The sequence below is a fragment of the Mus caroli genome, unplaced genomic scaffold (assembly GCF_978045245.1).
Source record: "Mus caroli unplaced genomic scaffold, Mus_caroli_1 scaffold_17, whole genome shotgun sequence".
Lineage (NCBI taxonomy): Eukaryota > Metazoa > Chordata > Mammalia > Rodentia > Muridae > Mus > Mus caroli.
Window position 1 is genome coordinate 81,276,103 of NW_028227272.1, and position 16,460 is coordinate 81,292,562.

Consider the following 16,460-nt stretch of genomic DNA (forward strand, 5'->3'; position numbering starts at 1 on the left):
ATTCTATGAAGCCACAATTACTCTGATACCTAAACCACAGAAAGACCCAGCAAAGATAAAGAACTCCAGACCAATTTCCCGTATGAATATCGTTGCAAAAATACTTGATAAAATTCTCAATAACCGAATCCAGGAACTCATTAAAAAAAAAGAAGAAGAAGAAGAAGAAGAAGAAGAAGAAGAAGAAGAAGAAGAAGAAGAAGAAGAAGAAGAAGAAGAAGAAGAAGAAGAAGAAGAAGAAGTCATTCATCCTGACCAAGTAGGTTTCATTCCAGGGATGCAGGGGTCATTTAATATACGAAAAACCATCAACGTAATCCAGTATATAAACAAACTCAAAGACAAAAAAACGCATGATCATCTCTTTAGATGCAGAGAAAGCATTTAACAAAATCTAACACCCATTCATAATAAAAGTCTTGGAAAGATCAGGAATTCAAGGCCCATACCTAAACATGATAAAAGCAATCTACAGCAAACCAGTAGCCAACATCAAAGTAAATGGTGAGAAGCTGGAAGCAATCCCACTAAAATCAGGGACTAGTCAATGCTGCCCACTTTCTCCCTACCTATTCAACATTGTACTTGAAGTCCTAGCCAGAGCAATTGGACAACAAAAGGAGATCGAGGGGATACAAATTGGAAAGGAATAAGTCAAAATACCACTTTTTGCAGATGATATGATAGTATATATGAGTGACCCTAAAAAATCCACCAGAGAACTCCTAAGCCTGATAAACAGCTTCAATGAAGTAGCTGGATATAAAATTAACTCAAATACCTCAATGACCTTTCTGTACACAAAGGATAAACAGACTTAGATAGAAATTAGGGAAATAACAACCTTCTCAATAGTCACAAATAATATAAAATATCTTGCCATGACTCTAACTAAGGAAGTGAAAGATCTGTATGATAAGAACTTCAAGTCTCTGAAGAAAGAAATTAAAGAAGATCTCAGAAGATGGAAAGATCTCCCATGCTCATGGATTGGCAGGATCCATATAGTAAAAATGGCTATCTTGCCAAAAGCAACCTACAGATTCAAGGCAATCCCCATCAAAATTCCAACTCAATTCTTCAATGAATTAGATAGGGCAATCTGCAAATTCATCTGGAATAACAAAAAACCTAAGATAGCAAAAACTCTTCTCAAGGATAAAAGAACCTCTGATGGAATCACCATGCCTGACCTAAGGCTGTACTACAAAGCAATTGTGAAAAAAACTGCATGGTACTGGTATAGTGACAGACACGTAGACCAATGGAATAGAATTGAAGACCCAGAAATGAACCCACACACCTATGGTCACTTGATCTTTGATAACCATCCAGTGGAAAAATGACAGCATTTTCAACAAATGGTGGTTATCATGTAGAAGAATGTGAATTGATCCATTCCTATCTCCTTGTACTAAGGTCAAATCTAAGTGGATTAAGGGACACCACATAAAACCAGAGACACTGAAACTTGTAGAGTAGAAAGGAGGGGAAAGCTTGAAGATATGGGCACAGGGGGAAAATTCCTGAATTGAACAGCAATGGCTTGTCCTGTAAGATCAAGAATCGACAAATGGATCCTCATAAAATTGCAAAGCTTCTACAAGGCAAAAGATACTGTCAATAAGACAAAAATGCCACCAACAGATTGGGAAAGGATCTTCACCTATCCTAAATCAGATAAGGGACTAATATCCAATATATATAAAGAACTCAAGAAGGTGGACTACAGAAAATCAAATAACCCCATTAAAAAATGGGGCTCAGAGCTAAACAAAGAATTCTCACCTGAGGAATACCGAATGGCTGAGAAGCAACTGAAAAAATGTTCCACATCCTTAATCATCAGGGAAATGCAAATCAAAACAACCCTGAGATTCCACCTCACACCAGTCAGAATGGCTAAGATCAAAAATTCAGGTGACAGCAGATTCTGGTGAGGATGTGGAGAAAGAGGAGCACTCTTCCATTGTTGGTGGAATTGCAACCTTGTACAACCACTCTGGAAATCAGTCTGGCGGTTCCTCAGAAAATTGGACATAGTTCTACCGAAGGATCCAGCAATACCTCTCCTCAGCATATATCCAGAAGATGTTCCAACTGGTAATAAGGATACATGCTCCACTATGTTCATAGCAGCCTTATTTATAATAGCCAGAAGCTGGAAAGAACCCAGATGCCCCTTAACAGAGGAATGGATACAGAAAATGTGGTACATTTACACAATGGAGTACCAGTCAGCTATTAAAACGAATGAATTTATGAAATTCCTAGGCAAATGGATGGACCTGGAGGGCATAATCCTGAGTGAGGTAACCCAATCACAAAAGAACTCACACAATATATACTCACTGATAAGTGGATATTAGCCCAGAAACTTAGAATACCCAAAATATAAGATACAATCTGCGAAACACATGAAATTCAAGAAGAACAAAGACCAAAGTGTGGACACTTTGCCCCTTCTTAGAATTGGGAACAAAACACCCATGGAAGGAGTTACAGAGGCAAAGTTTGGAGCTGAGATGAAAGGATGGACCATCTAGAGACTTCATATTCAGGGATCCATCCCATATCCAGCTTCCAAATGCTGACAGCATTGCATACACTAGCAAGATTTTGCTTTAAGGACCTAGATAGAGCTGTCTCTTGTGAGACTATGCTGGGGTCTAGCAAACACAGAAGTGAATCCTCACAGTCAGCTCTTGGATGGATCACAGGGTCCCCAATGGAAGAGCTAGAGAAAGTACCCAAGGAGCTGGGGGGATCTGCAACCCTATAGGTGAAACAACAATATGAACTAACCAGTACCCCTCCCCCCCACCCACCCACCGAGCTCGTGTCTCTAGCTGCATATGTATCAGAAGATGGCCTAGTGGGCCATCAGTGGAAAGAGAGGCTCATTGGTAGTGCAAACTTTATATGCCTCAGTACAGGGGAACGCCAGAGCCAAAAAGTGGGAATGGGTGGGTGAGAGAGTGGTGGGGGAGCATGTGGGGGACTTTTGGGATAGCATTAGAAATGAAAATGAAATAAATACCTAATAAAAATAAAAAAACAATTAAAAAAAAAGAGAGAACTCTCATGACAAAATTCTTCTTTCCCATCTTCTATTTGTTCTAATTGTTACAAAATGGCCACAGATTGGTAATGCCAACAGAATGAAGCCTATAGTTGTGATGTATACTTTGTAGACAGAAGTGCTACCTTTTGGATTTTAAATATCCTCCCAAGGTCCCTGTCAAAGGGAATAAATAGAACTTCAGGGAGTAGAATCCCTCAGCATACCCTTAAAAGAAATACTGGGATCCAGACCATTTCCTTTTCTGGGAATGGGTGGGAAGGATTGTTTTCAAGAGGAGAAATATTTGTGTGTGTGTGTGTGTGTGTGTGTGTGTGTGTGTGTGTGTGTGTGTGTGTGTGTGTGTGTTTGTGTGTGTGTGTGAGTAATTTTATTCTCTGACAGTTTTATACATATATTCTCTCTTGTCCTTTTCTCCCCCATTACTTGCTTACATCCCCACTGCCTTCTGTTAAAATTATTTTCATCCATCCTTTTACTATGTTGATATTTCCTCTAACCCACTGAGTTTAATTAAGATTTTTTACAGGAGTGTGAATGGAGGTTATTTACTGGAAGGTGGGTAACTTACCATTGGCTGTCCCACTGAAGTAACCCTTTAGCTTTTAGATGCTTCCATTAAGGTCATGAACCTTTCCATCCCTATTGAAGTAGCCCCTTGGCAGTGCATTATTCCAATTTGTTTATAACTCCATTGTTATTAGAAAGACGCCTTCTTTAGTGTGCACTAACTGCCCTAAAGCCCCAAGGGATGGGTGTGATTCTGTGAGCTCTTCCCTTAAGTGTTGCTCAGCTCTTGTTCAGGAAGTCTAAGCCCCACAGTGTGTTCCTGATTACACTTGCTGTTTCCTCTCCAGAAGAAACTGTTTGCAGTGCTCCTAGCCAACCTGGGCCTCCTACACTCTTTCCACACTCTCTTCTGTGCTGTTCCCGAGCTGGAAGAACAGAGGTGATATAAATGTCCTGTTCTTAGCAGAGCAGATCACAGTCTTTGTTCCATTTTAAGTTTTTTTTTTTTTCCCCCGATCACAGTAAAGGTAACAGGCTCCTTCCACCATGCAATCACAACATCATGAAGGATACCCCCACAAGCCCAAAACTTCCTGCTCGAAAATGACGAGCCAAGCTGGGCGCACATCTTTAATCCCAGCACTTCAACACTTGGGAGGAAAAAAACAAAACAAAACAAAACAAAGAAAGAAAATGAGGAGCTGAAGCTCTTTATTTTAAAGTATTTAGTCCAAATAAGTCAAAGTTGTTTTTTTAATTCCTGTGATTTTGTTTTTGTTTGCCAGTTCTTAATCAATTTATCACAAATTTATTTACTCTTTAAAACGATCCCTTCTTCTTTAATCCAGAGATATAAGTTTATATAAGCCTGACTATGCTGTTTTGATGCATAATGGTATTCAACTCAGGAGCATATGAGAGCAGAAATCTACTTCCCTTTTAAAATTGATAACTTCAGAGAGCTGCATCCATAACAAAGAAAAAAAAAGCAGGTCTATGAGGTAGGAAACTGGAATCTGATCAAAAAATATGTGCTGGAATCTATCTTAACAAATGAGTTTTCTATCAGAATGACATTGTTGGTTTTTTTGTTTTTTTCTCTAAGCAATATGGGCAATGCAATTATTGTAATGCAGAAACCCAAGCCCAGACTTGAGTGTCTGATTTAGAAAAACAGATGACAGAAAAGGCTGAATGACTGAGATTGCTTGATGAAAGACCATGAATGGAGAAAAATCAGTATTTTTAACTGGTTTGCCAACTTTAAGAGGAAAACAAACATGTATTTAACTGGCAGCGCCAAAGCCTGTGAGGTAGACTCGAAGCAGCTGCAGAATGGGCTGGGGAGCCACGGTGAGAAGGCAGAGCAGAAACTTGGCAGGATCTGAGATGAACAAGGTCGTGGTGAATCAGGAAAGAAAACAGGGCCTAAGAAAAGACTTTGAATCACACATTCTGGGAATACTAAAATAAGATTTTTCTGGAAATACAAAAAGTGTATGTTGTCTCAAAGAATTTTACCAGGGGCTAGAGAGATAGCATGGCAGTTAAGAGTGCCTGCCCACAGTCATCTATTGGATGGAACATGGGGCCCCTAATGAAGGAGCCAGAGTAAGTACCCAAGGAGCTGAAGGGGTCTGCAACCCTATAGGAGGAACAACAATATGAACTAACCAGTAACACCCCCCCAGAGCTGTGTCTCTAGTTGTGTATGTAGGAGAGAATGGCCTAGTCGGCCATCAATGGGAGGAGAGGCCCTTAGTATTGCGAAGATCATATGCCCCAGTACAAGGGAATGCCAGGGCCAGGAAGTGGGAATGGGTGGGTTGGGGAGCAGGGTTGGGGGAGGGTATAGGGGACTTTTGGGATAGCATTTGAAATGTAAATGAAGAAAGTATCTAATAAAAACATTTTAAAAAAATACTTAACATTAATTAAAAAAGAGTGCCTGCTGTGGGCTAGAGAGATGGCTCAGCAGTTAAGAACATGGACTGCTTTTCCAGAGGTCCTGAGTTCAAATTCCAGCAATCACATGGTGGCTCACAACCATCTGTATGGAGTTTGGAAGAGAGCAGTGGTGTACTCATATTATTAAATAAATAAATAAATAAATACTTTTTAAAAAGAAAAAAAAAGAGTGCCTGCTGTTGAGTTTCTACCAGTCACCTAAGGATGCTCAGACACCTGTTACCCCATCTCCAGAGAATCTGCCCCCTCTCCTCTCCTACCCATCTCTCCCGAACCACCCCCCTAGGCCCACAGAGAAAGAGACATGCATACAAATAAAAATATAAATCTTTCAAAAATGAATTTTCCCTACAACATTCACGGATGTTCCTTCATAGTAGTTAAACAAAATAAAGAATATGAGATATTCATTTGATGGTACACTTGAAAACTTCATGCTTTCAATTCAGATATTGACAAATCCTCAATATAGTTCCATATGTTTTATTTGACTGAACAAATCATGAAACAATTTCTCAAGGAGTGAGGTGACCTGTGTCTCCTCTTCCTGTAACTCTTCAGCTACATTTGAGGACACTGAGAGTTCCCAGAAAGCAGTTGCCAGCATAGACTGATGGAGTGATAAAAATTCTAGTGACTATGGATGATCTGGAGGCTACTGATCTGTAGCCTCAAATTACAGTTCCTTAGGTAATATCCTATCTTCCTAAAAGCCAATCCTTGTCCATCTCTCTATCAAACCTAATAACCTAGGTAATATACAAACTTAACAGAACCCTGCTCTCCACTAGTGGAAGGGCAAATAGTATCCTCTGATACTTCATCAATGTTGTTTTATTTTTTGTTTTTGTTTTTTGTTTGTTTGTTTGGTTGGTTGGTTGGTTGGTTGGTTGGTTGGGTTTTTTTGTTTTGTTTTTTGGTTTTGGGGGGGTTTTTTGGTTTTTCAAGGCAGGGTTTCTCTGTATAGTCCTGGCTGTCCTGGAACTCACTCTGTAGACCAAGCTGGCCTCGAACTCAGAAATCCGCCTGCCTCTGCCTCCCAAGTGCTGGGATTAAAGGCGTTTGCCACCATGCCCAACATTAATGTTTTTAAAGTGCTTTGATTTTATAACTTTCTTTATTCTATTACCATTTAAAAAATCTCCATGAAGTTGCTTACTCATTAAAACCTTGTTTGGGAGACCCCTAAGTATATTCCCATGCTGTGACCACTCCAAAGAAAACCATGGTTTTTTTTTTGTTTTGTTTTGTTTTGTTTTTTATTCCTTTGCTTTGTGTTGACAGCTTTTGCTTTCAATGGATGAACATGAAGCTTCAGATTTTATAAAATTATGTTACAAAATACTTTAATTTAAAGAATAGAGATACGTGCAATGCTTGGTTGTTTGTTTTAGAATATTCCCTGGAAGGCACAGTGATCTTCCAAAAAATGTTTAATATCCAGTAAAGAATAGACAGAAACTATCAAATTCTGTCTAAGTCACAAAGTAGATGAAAAGAATCGGTTTGGTTTTTTTTTTTTTTTTTTTTTAATTGTTTGGTTGGTTGATTTGTTGATTGGTTGGGATATATATATATATATATATATATATATATATATATATATATATAAAATGTAAGCTATTTGGATCCAGCTAGGCATGTACTCAGAGCATCCTCATGCCCCAGCCTTCCCAGTGCTAGGATTACTGGCATATACCACTATATCTAGCAAAGTCCTATTTATAAAGGGAACTGGGTTAAATAATCAGTTATCTGTGAATCTTTGTCACCTTCCTCTTGTTATGACACTTGTTAGGAACCATTCACTTTCCAGAACCATTTTCCTCCCTCTGACCTTCAGTGAATCTGGCCAATGCACAAAAGGCCAATGTGGCATGTCACCACCAAAGGCCATGTGACAGGGTTCCTAAGCACATGCTCCCATACTTCTGACCCATTATAAAGTCTCTCTCCTCTCCCCTTCCCCCCCTCCCGATCTCTCTCTCCCCCCTCCCGATCTCTCTCTCTTCCTCACTCAGAGGCAGCCATTTGTGTCCCCTTCCCCTGATTCCCATCCCCACCCCAATAAATCTCCTACATGAGGTCTGTTGCCTGATGTCATCTTTTTACTATTCCTTAATCCTCTGATTACTGCAATACTCGTAAAAAAAATTTTATACTTCTTATAAGAATCTTAGAGTCTTTTCAGCATTTCAGCCTTAGTTTAAATAAAACTGCTAAGGGAGAATTAAGCACCCATATGCTTATTTCTAAATTGTCTCCTCTCTTTCAGAATCACCAACTATCACAGGTATGGCATAAATTGATATATGCCACCCCAAGGTGCATTGTATTCTTTGCTTACTAAAATACCAGTCTGTGGTAGATATAAATAAATTTTTTTTAAAAAGTTTTCCTTGTCCTCTAGAATTCACTGTACTCAGTGAATAACCATTCATTGACTGCAAGCTCATTCCGACATCCTAAGATAATATTCAAAGGGCAAAATCTAGTTCCTAGTTTTTCTTTTGGAACTAGATAAAACTCGCCCAATTTTTGTCGCATTTGACTTGCAAAGCGCATCAAAGCGAAAAGACTGCAATGAGATTTAACAAGTTAATGGTAGATTAATGCGTTCTCTTTTTATTAGGCAAATTTGCAATGCTGTGGACTACTGGGCACTCTGGAATAGCACTGGCTCCTTCCTATGCAGATGAATCAACAGCGATTTAGTGAGCTTTTACCTAACTCGTGCTTAATACATGAAATAAGCAGTTTTTAGAATTGCTGGGCCTATGTACAGGTAAGAGAAAAAGACAATTTACTACTTATAAAATAACCAATTCTAGCCCCGTCACTCCAGGCTATCCTATTGAGAACGTTGATTATTGTCAAGGATGAGAAACTAAAGAACTAAATTCTCAGTCTGCGTCCCAATTAAAATGTCACCGCATTCGATTAATACTTCAGATGAGAAGCGGCCGTGCAATCCCTGAACAAACAAGAGATTATGGATTTCCTGTCATAATTAACGAGTCAACAATGTCCTATCTTGCGATGTTCCCATCCAACAGTATTAATGCTAGTTATGGCAAAAGTTACACCTGTATCCAGATTCAAACCTGGATGGGAGGAAAGCTGGGACCAAACTGGGAGGATTGAGGACGGGGAAAACATAATCAGGATGTATTATATGAGAAAAAAATCTATTTTCAATTGAAGAAAAAGTTAAGGAATTGTGTGTGTGTGTGTGTGTGTGTGTGGGTGTGTGTGTGTGTGTGTGTAACAAGAACTATTACAGGGACTGCAGAGATGGCTCAACAGCTAAATGATCCTGATGCTCCTAAAGAGGACACCAATTCACTTCTCAGCATCCCTATGGACAACTCACACCATCTATTACAACAGCTCCACACTACTTTGTCAAGTTTCCTTGGGCCCCCACACAGACCTGCACTTAACACATGCACATTAAAAAAAAATACATAACATAAAACAAATAATTTAAAAGAAGAACGAGTATAACGTAATTCACCTTTAATGTTTAGCTACTTGTATTTTTTAGATCTGTTGCCAGAACCATTTTGTTTGGGGGGATCAGTTTACAATGAAATGTTTACATTGCTATCAACACACGATATTAACACTTTCTACACGTGGATGCTTAGTTACTTACACCTTGTTTTCTTTCCATGCTTATTCAAACATCTTCAAAATATAAAAGTTCCATTTTTTTTCTTTTAAAAAAATGATAAAGATGTAGCCATATGAGCAAGGATGAGCCTCAATGCTATTTTACGTTATGACAGGACTTGGTTTCCCTGGGCTCAGTTGCATATCCCCACTGTTTTGCCGCTATCTGCCTTCCGTCCTTCATGCCGCACTTTTCTTTGCCTACTATTCTTTCTCCATTGCATCACTTCTTTTTTTTTGGGGGGGGGGGGGTGGGAGGAAAGGGTTTATTCAGCTTACACTTCCACACTGTTGTTCATCACCAAAAGAAGTCAGGACTGGAACTCAAGCAGGTCAGGAAGCAGGAGCTGATGCAGACGCCATAAAGGGATGTTACTTACTGGCTTGCCTCCCCTGGTTTGCTCAGCTTGCTTTCTTTTTTTTTAATTTTTAATATTTTTATTACATATTTTCCTCAATTATATTTCCAATGCTATCCCAAAAGTCCCCCATACCCCCCCCCTACTTCCCTACCTACCCATTCCCATTCTTTTTTTTAATTAGGTATTTTCCTCAATTACATTTCCAATGCTATCCAAAAAGTCCCCAATACACTCCCCCCCCAGTCCCCCACCCACCCACCCCCACCCCTTGGCCCTGGCATTCCCCTGTACTGGGGCATATAAAGTTGGCATCACTTCTTTAAGAATCTTATATTATCTTGAGCTGCAGCTTAACTGAAATGGTGAGGGGAGAATTAAGCACCCATATACATATCAATTTAAAAAAAATTAAGTTTTCTTTGCCCTCTGTGTTATGATCGTGATCGTCGCACAGCTTCAGGAGGACCACACCAGGCCAAACAGTTCCACGTGAGGTTTATTGGGAGAGAGAAGGGCAAGGTGGCGACCGAACGAGAAGGAGGGAAGAGAGAGAGAGAGAGAGAGAGAGAGAGAGAGAGAGAGAGAGAGAGAGAGAGAGAGAGAGAGAGAGATCAGGGGAGCTTTCTTTATATATGGATGATGATGTAATCACAGGTAAAGGTGGGAGGCGAGCCAAGTGGATTCTGGGAATATGGTGGCTGTTGCCTTGACAACAGGTGTGCTGGTTCCACCTATGTGATGGCATGGGTTCTGGTACCAACATACCTCCCTTCTTGCTATTATAAAGAGGAGGGAAATCAGGGAGGGAGAAGCCGATGATGAAAAGGGAATGAGGGCATCCTGTCTCTTAAGCTGCTTCCTACTGTCTAGGGGTGTCGTCAATTTTGTGGGGTAGCTGACTTTTACCATCGAGATCCACTTGGTAAATGTTCGCATCAGGCTCCTCTGTGGACAATGGCTCTTCTGTGGGCAGCAGCTGGTTATCCTGTAACAGGAGCTGATTCATAATTTGGTTAGAAATTGTTTGTATTTGACATTGAAGGAATGCAGAAACAAGATTAATGAGGCAGGGAGCAAATAGTAACACCTGGAGGATGACTAGCAAAGGTGTTACAAAGGGGAGTATCCACTTCCATATACGATCTTTGAAAATCAGAGAACTGGAGGTTTCACATTCCCTGAAATTGTTTATATCTGACTGTAGCTCCTGGATTTTATTTCTTACTATCCTAGATTGGTTGACATAGAAACAGAATTCTTCTTGAAGGAGCAGGTAAAGACCACCTTTGATAGCTGTCAGGACACTTAGCCCCGTTGGTTCTGAAGCACCGTGGATGCCAAAGAATCGATCTGTTTCTGGATAGTAAGCACGGTTTCAGTCATTTCTTGAAAGTCGTGTTTAAACTGGGAAATGAATGTATTGTATTGGGTCATGGAAGTCGTTATCCCTGCAACTCCAGTACCCACACCTATTCCAACACTCTGGAATTAAGTTCCCTGCTTCCCTATCTCCTGCCATTTTTGCTTGTGTCTGGCCCCGGAGAAAGCTGCAGACCCTTCTATTCATTTAAAGCAAGGTTTGCATATTCATAAATCAAGATATAAAGCTACCGTTCTATACATGCCTCTTTCCTGGGTTTTTGTAAATCCCTAAAGATCAAAATTCTCACAGCTTCTTCTCATATATCTGTAAGTAAATATATCAAAGAACTCAAAAACAAAATGTAGCACTATTCTCACATCCAAAGACATCACCATAATTTGTAAAGCCTTGGTAAAAAAATATGTAAGCATCACTTGTAAGGAAAACAAAAGAAAATGATATCCCTAATTAAAAAAAAAAAAAATGAAAGGTGTCCAGATGAGAATTTTTTTCATGGAGTTCAAATAGCATTTTTCATAATTAGCCAATAACATCATCATCAGTTTTAAGCTTCTTTACATGTGTTGAGTAAAATGTGAATGTAAAACAATTCTGAAATTATCTTGAAGAAATAGCTGGCTTTGAAATGAACTTTGAAACAATGTATGTTACTGCATGAGATAAAAATAACACAATCAAGGTTTTTGTTTGCTTCACACTTGTTTGCAGGTCCTCTCAGCTTCTGTCTCCGTCTTAAATCAGCTGATCTACACAAGAGAGAAAATAGAAATGTCTACGCAGAGACCATGGCATCTTCTAGCTTCAGGTATATAATCATCCAGAAACCATATGACCTTTGGCTTAAATCATCTTTGCAACCTTTAGAGATGAGAATGGAGCCTCCATTAGCCTGAATGAGATGGAGGCAAGGTGACCCCAGTACTAAACTTAGAGGATAGGAAGCTAACAGCAGCAAAAGTCTTTGTTTCTGTAGAACTATTCCACTGTTCTATTGAAGAAATGCCAGAAGAGGCAGAGGGAGTGGGGGGAATACCTAGCTCTGATCAAATTGGAAAAAAAGAAAAGAGCCAACATGTAAAAGAATTCCGATCTTATAACTTTAACTTCATAAATTAAAGAAAACCAAGCTTAGTGTCCCAATTGTATAACCACAGTACACTCAGAAGCCTCAGGTAGAGAACCAAAGCAAGACCAAGGCCAACCTGAGTTACACAGCAAGTTTTAGGCTAGCCTAGACTAGAAAACTAATTAAACATATCCCCAATATCACTTAACACTTTTAATTTTGAAATGCTTTAGTGTGTGAATTTTTAATTTAAAATTTAAAGATAGAAAAATTTAAATAATACTATCCTGTTAAAAATTATTTTGGTTTGATTTGGTCTGATTTGGGTTTAGCCATGTGTGTTATATTCTACCCTAGGTCTTGATTCTATCTAATCTCTGGTTCCTGGGCATCCAGGCAGTGTAGGGTGCAGGCTGCCTTTCATGGAGTCGGTCTGGAGTTAAACCAGACATTAGTTGGCCACTCCCACAAGTTCCATGCCACCATTGCCCCAGCAGATCTTGCAGGCAGGATGGAGTTTAGATCTTGTAGATCGAGGGTTTTGTGACTGTGTTGCTGTCCAGGTTTCTCTTTCAATAGCCTATAGAGTACCTTCTCACACCACACTAGAATGTAAGGATGAAGGCTTCACGCAGGCACTGGCTCAACCTTTCTGTGTGTTCAATGAGATATGAGAAAAGTTTCAATTAAAATAATAATAAAAATTTTAAAAGCTATTATTTACCTACATCATGATTTTTCATTTCATACTAACTAGTAACATGTGTTAGGTATCATTAGGAACTTGGTTAATTTCAAAACTGTCTCCATTATAAATATGTTCAATTGTGCCTGTTTGTGATGAGTAGCTATAGTCAGAAAATTCAGTGAGAGGGGTAGATTCAGTATGATAGAGCTTCATAGTTCAGAATCGGAAACTAAAACCAGGTTGCTGCCCTAGGCATATATAAACATCTGCATTTTCATTGCAGAACAAAGCAACATTTCTGTCAGTTGGAAATAGTCTTGAGTCTATTGCTTTGGAATATTGAAATTTAGCTCTCTAACTCCCTAGCAGCGGTTTTGGTTTAGGATAACTTTCAAACCAATTACCCACTTTAGAAATTTGTCAGCTTTTACATTGCAAACACTGAAATAAACGATCTTACTTTTTAACCTATTTTGTTCTGTAGATAGAGTCCTTGAATGTACTTACCCCCTTACATATTCCTCTGAATGCAAGCACTATCCATATGTGATAAATCCTGGAGGATATAAACAACAAGTTTACATTTTTCCAATTAAACAAACCTAACTTAACCGGAGGAGTAGACACAATGAAGTTTAAGATGAATTGGATCATTTTTAGAACACTCATTAAGATATGCCTGGAAGTCCCTGAATTCTGTTTCTTGCTCTATTTTATATGTTCTCTTTGTGGATTTAACTAAGATAAAGACGTGACTGAGAATTATGAAAATGTATGTCTGTCATTAATTTACTGGGTGGAGTAAACAGTTTACAAAGGACATATATATACATATATATGGAGATATATACATACATGAAAAAAGGAAAAAACAAGCAAACAAAAATCAAATTTCACTGTTTCGACCATGGGTTATTATACTATATGATGAAATATACAACTGGTCAAAATACAAATCATGGTTGCCCAGCCAAAATTGATATATCTATAACACAGCTCTTTCTCCTTAGATTCAGGAAATACTCCAAAAGGGGAAGAGAGGTTGTAAAAACCAGAAAAGAAAACCATGAGACAATATCTCTTAGAAATGACACGGAAGTTTCACCCATGATACTTCAACAAAAGTGCTGCCTAAATATTCCTTAAAGTATACTGCTAATCGACACACTAACAAGGAAAAAGAAGAAATCTCCACATCCACAAACAACAACACTAAAACCTGACACAAGGCAACTAAGGAATGATGAGACTAGAAGTAATCTTCCCTGTGGGATCAATTCCTTAATGGCTTATCTATTATCACATGGTCAACCCCGAAATCATATATAGACAAGCAACACTTGAACTCAATGAACTCAGCAGGTTGTATTTATTATATTTATGTACTGATAACAAGTACACATGTATGTGACAATAATAATTGAGTAAAATAGGCCATGAGTTTGAGAGGGACAAATGGGAAGGAGACCTTGAAGGAGATGTAATGGCATCAGGCATATTAAGGGTTAAAAATCAATGTTGGTTCAATTCAGAGTTACTAATGATGCCCTACGTTTAAAACTGATAAATGGGAGTGGGTGGGTTGGGGAGCAGGGTGGAGGAGTATAGGGGACTTTAGGGATAGCATTTGAAATGTAAATGAAGAAAATATCTAATAAAAATCGCCTTAAAAAAAAAACTGATACAGTGTGAAAACACGGAAAGAGAGTACCACATAGCACATCCTCAAAGAGCGACACCAAAGAAAATATTTCCGAGTCTCCATGAACACAACCTAAATGCTTCCCTATAAAATTTTACCCTAAAAAAAAAAAACCAATAGCTATTAGCGAGGGACAAAGTCAAATTTAAACACATGTGGAGGATTGTCATTGCAGCAACAGGCTATGTACTATGCAATTTTAGTTACTACACGTCTCTTACAGAAGACAAATGAGACTACTTGAGACGACCTTGTTTTCGCATCTGAGACAACTACCAGGTAGGGATAAAAATTGTTAAGGACCTAAAAACAAATTACTAACCAAGTCATTGATTATGGAAAAAGGATAGTTTCCCTTACTAAATGAACATCCAATAATAGAATGAGATGTAGCCATTATGTTACCCCACTTAGAGAAAGAAAATCAAACATACTAAAGACAAGACCGAAGGGCCTAAAAATTAAAATAGCAGAATTTACATGGTTTGGATGGTTATAATCATAAAATAGTCACAGGCCATGTCTCTATATGGTAAAAAAAAAATTCTAATTTAAAGCAAACTACATACAGCTTTAAATAAATGGCACATGAAGCTACTCTATTAATCCATTGTGGATAAACTGGAACTTTGGATGTATTGGCCCACAATTTTTGTTAAGACATGTTAGAAAGTCCCAACCAGAAGCAAAACATATCCCTCTATCCCCAGTGAAGAAAATACTGAAAATACTATGAATTTCTAACTCATACATATTTAATTTTCTATAATTTTAAAATATAAATAATACAATTACCCTTGCTCTAATTTTATTTCAAAAGATGATATCCTTTGACGGCACTATATCCCAGTCAATTATGAGAAGTAATATTTAGAATATACTGAATTTTATTGGAGTTTAGTTCTAATGCTTTGATTCAATCAGAAATCTGTGTGTCCAAACACTAAAGGTCCTTGTCCCAAATTGGTTTTTGATAGATCAATAAAGCCAACAGCTAATGGCTAAACACAGGTGGGACCCTTAGAGTTGTGAAGGCAAGGACACAGAGAAGAACAGAGGAGAATTGCCTGATTCAGGGAAGAAGGATGGGACTCAGGGGCTGCAAGAGAGAAAGCCAACAAGCCATATGTGAAATTTGGTGGGTGGCCACTGGCCACTTCCCTGGCTGGACCTGGGATAGCAGGGGAAGGTTTAGGAGTGCCCAGCATTTGAGGCAGCCAAGGCATTTTAAAATTAACTTGTGTGTTTGTTTGTGTGTGTGTGTGTGTGTGTGTGAGAGAGAGAGAGAGAGAGAGAGAGAGAGAGAGAGAGAGAGAGAGAGAGTATATTTTCCATTTGTGAATACAGATAGCTCCTGGGTGGGTGTGTGCATGTGACCCACTGGGAACCAAAGAGATGCAGCCCAAACTCACTGCTACAGAATTTAGTTATGGGTTTATCTTTCCTGTTGTTCTTATCAAAAGTAGTTATTCTCACCAACTAACATTAGTATGATCTTAGAAAATTTAAAAACCTAACCCTCAGCCATCTATCCATACATACAAAGGAATATATTTTCCTTGAACAAATATTATATAATGAAAGCGCCTTTTTAAAGCAAAGTGCAGAAACATGCACACATGCATACATATAGACATGTGCACACAGCCACAAATTTTATTGAGTGGTTTGAGGACAAAAAAAAAACTAACTGCCATTACCATTCCATTGAAACAAGCAAATTTGTGTTATTGTAATATTGAAAGTATAGTCAGCAAGATTAACTTACATTCTATGTATTTCCCTGTAAGGAATATTTTTTTAATATTATTCTGCTCACTGAAACATCTTTCTTTCTAAAACACAAAAGACGGCTAACTTTATTTATTGCATCTACAACTTGAAGCTGTCAGGAGAACAAAGTTATGTATATGACTCACTGGAAAATGGCACGCTAAAGGAATTTGACCTAGTTATGCCTGAATTACTGCTTTAGCTGTTGTTCAAAAAATGTAAGACATCATGGTAGAAAACAAACCTCCCG

At 38.5% G+C, this 16,460-nt stretch overlaps 1 long non-coding RNA gene across 1 annotated transcript in view; it reads left to right on the plus strand.

Annotated features, from left to right (window-relative positions):
- Positions 1-14,716, plus strand: part of LOC110311176 (uncharacterized) — a 66,192-nt gene extending 51,476 nt beyond the window's left edge. The window contains exons 3-5 of the long non-coding RNA XR_002379928.2: positions 8,193-8,345; positions 11,690-11,786; positions 14,661-14,716. This is a non-coding gene — a long non-coding RNA (uncharacterized LOC110311176). The remainder of the gene's footprint in view (positions 1-8,192; positions 8,346-11,689; positions 11,787-14,660) is intronic.
- The last annotated feature ends 1,744 nt before the right edge of the window (positions 14,717-16,460 follow it).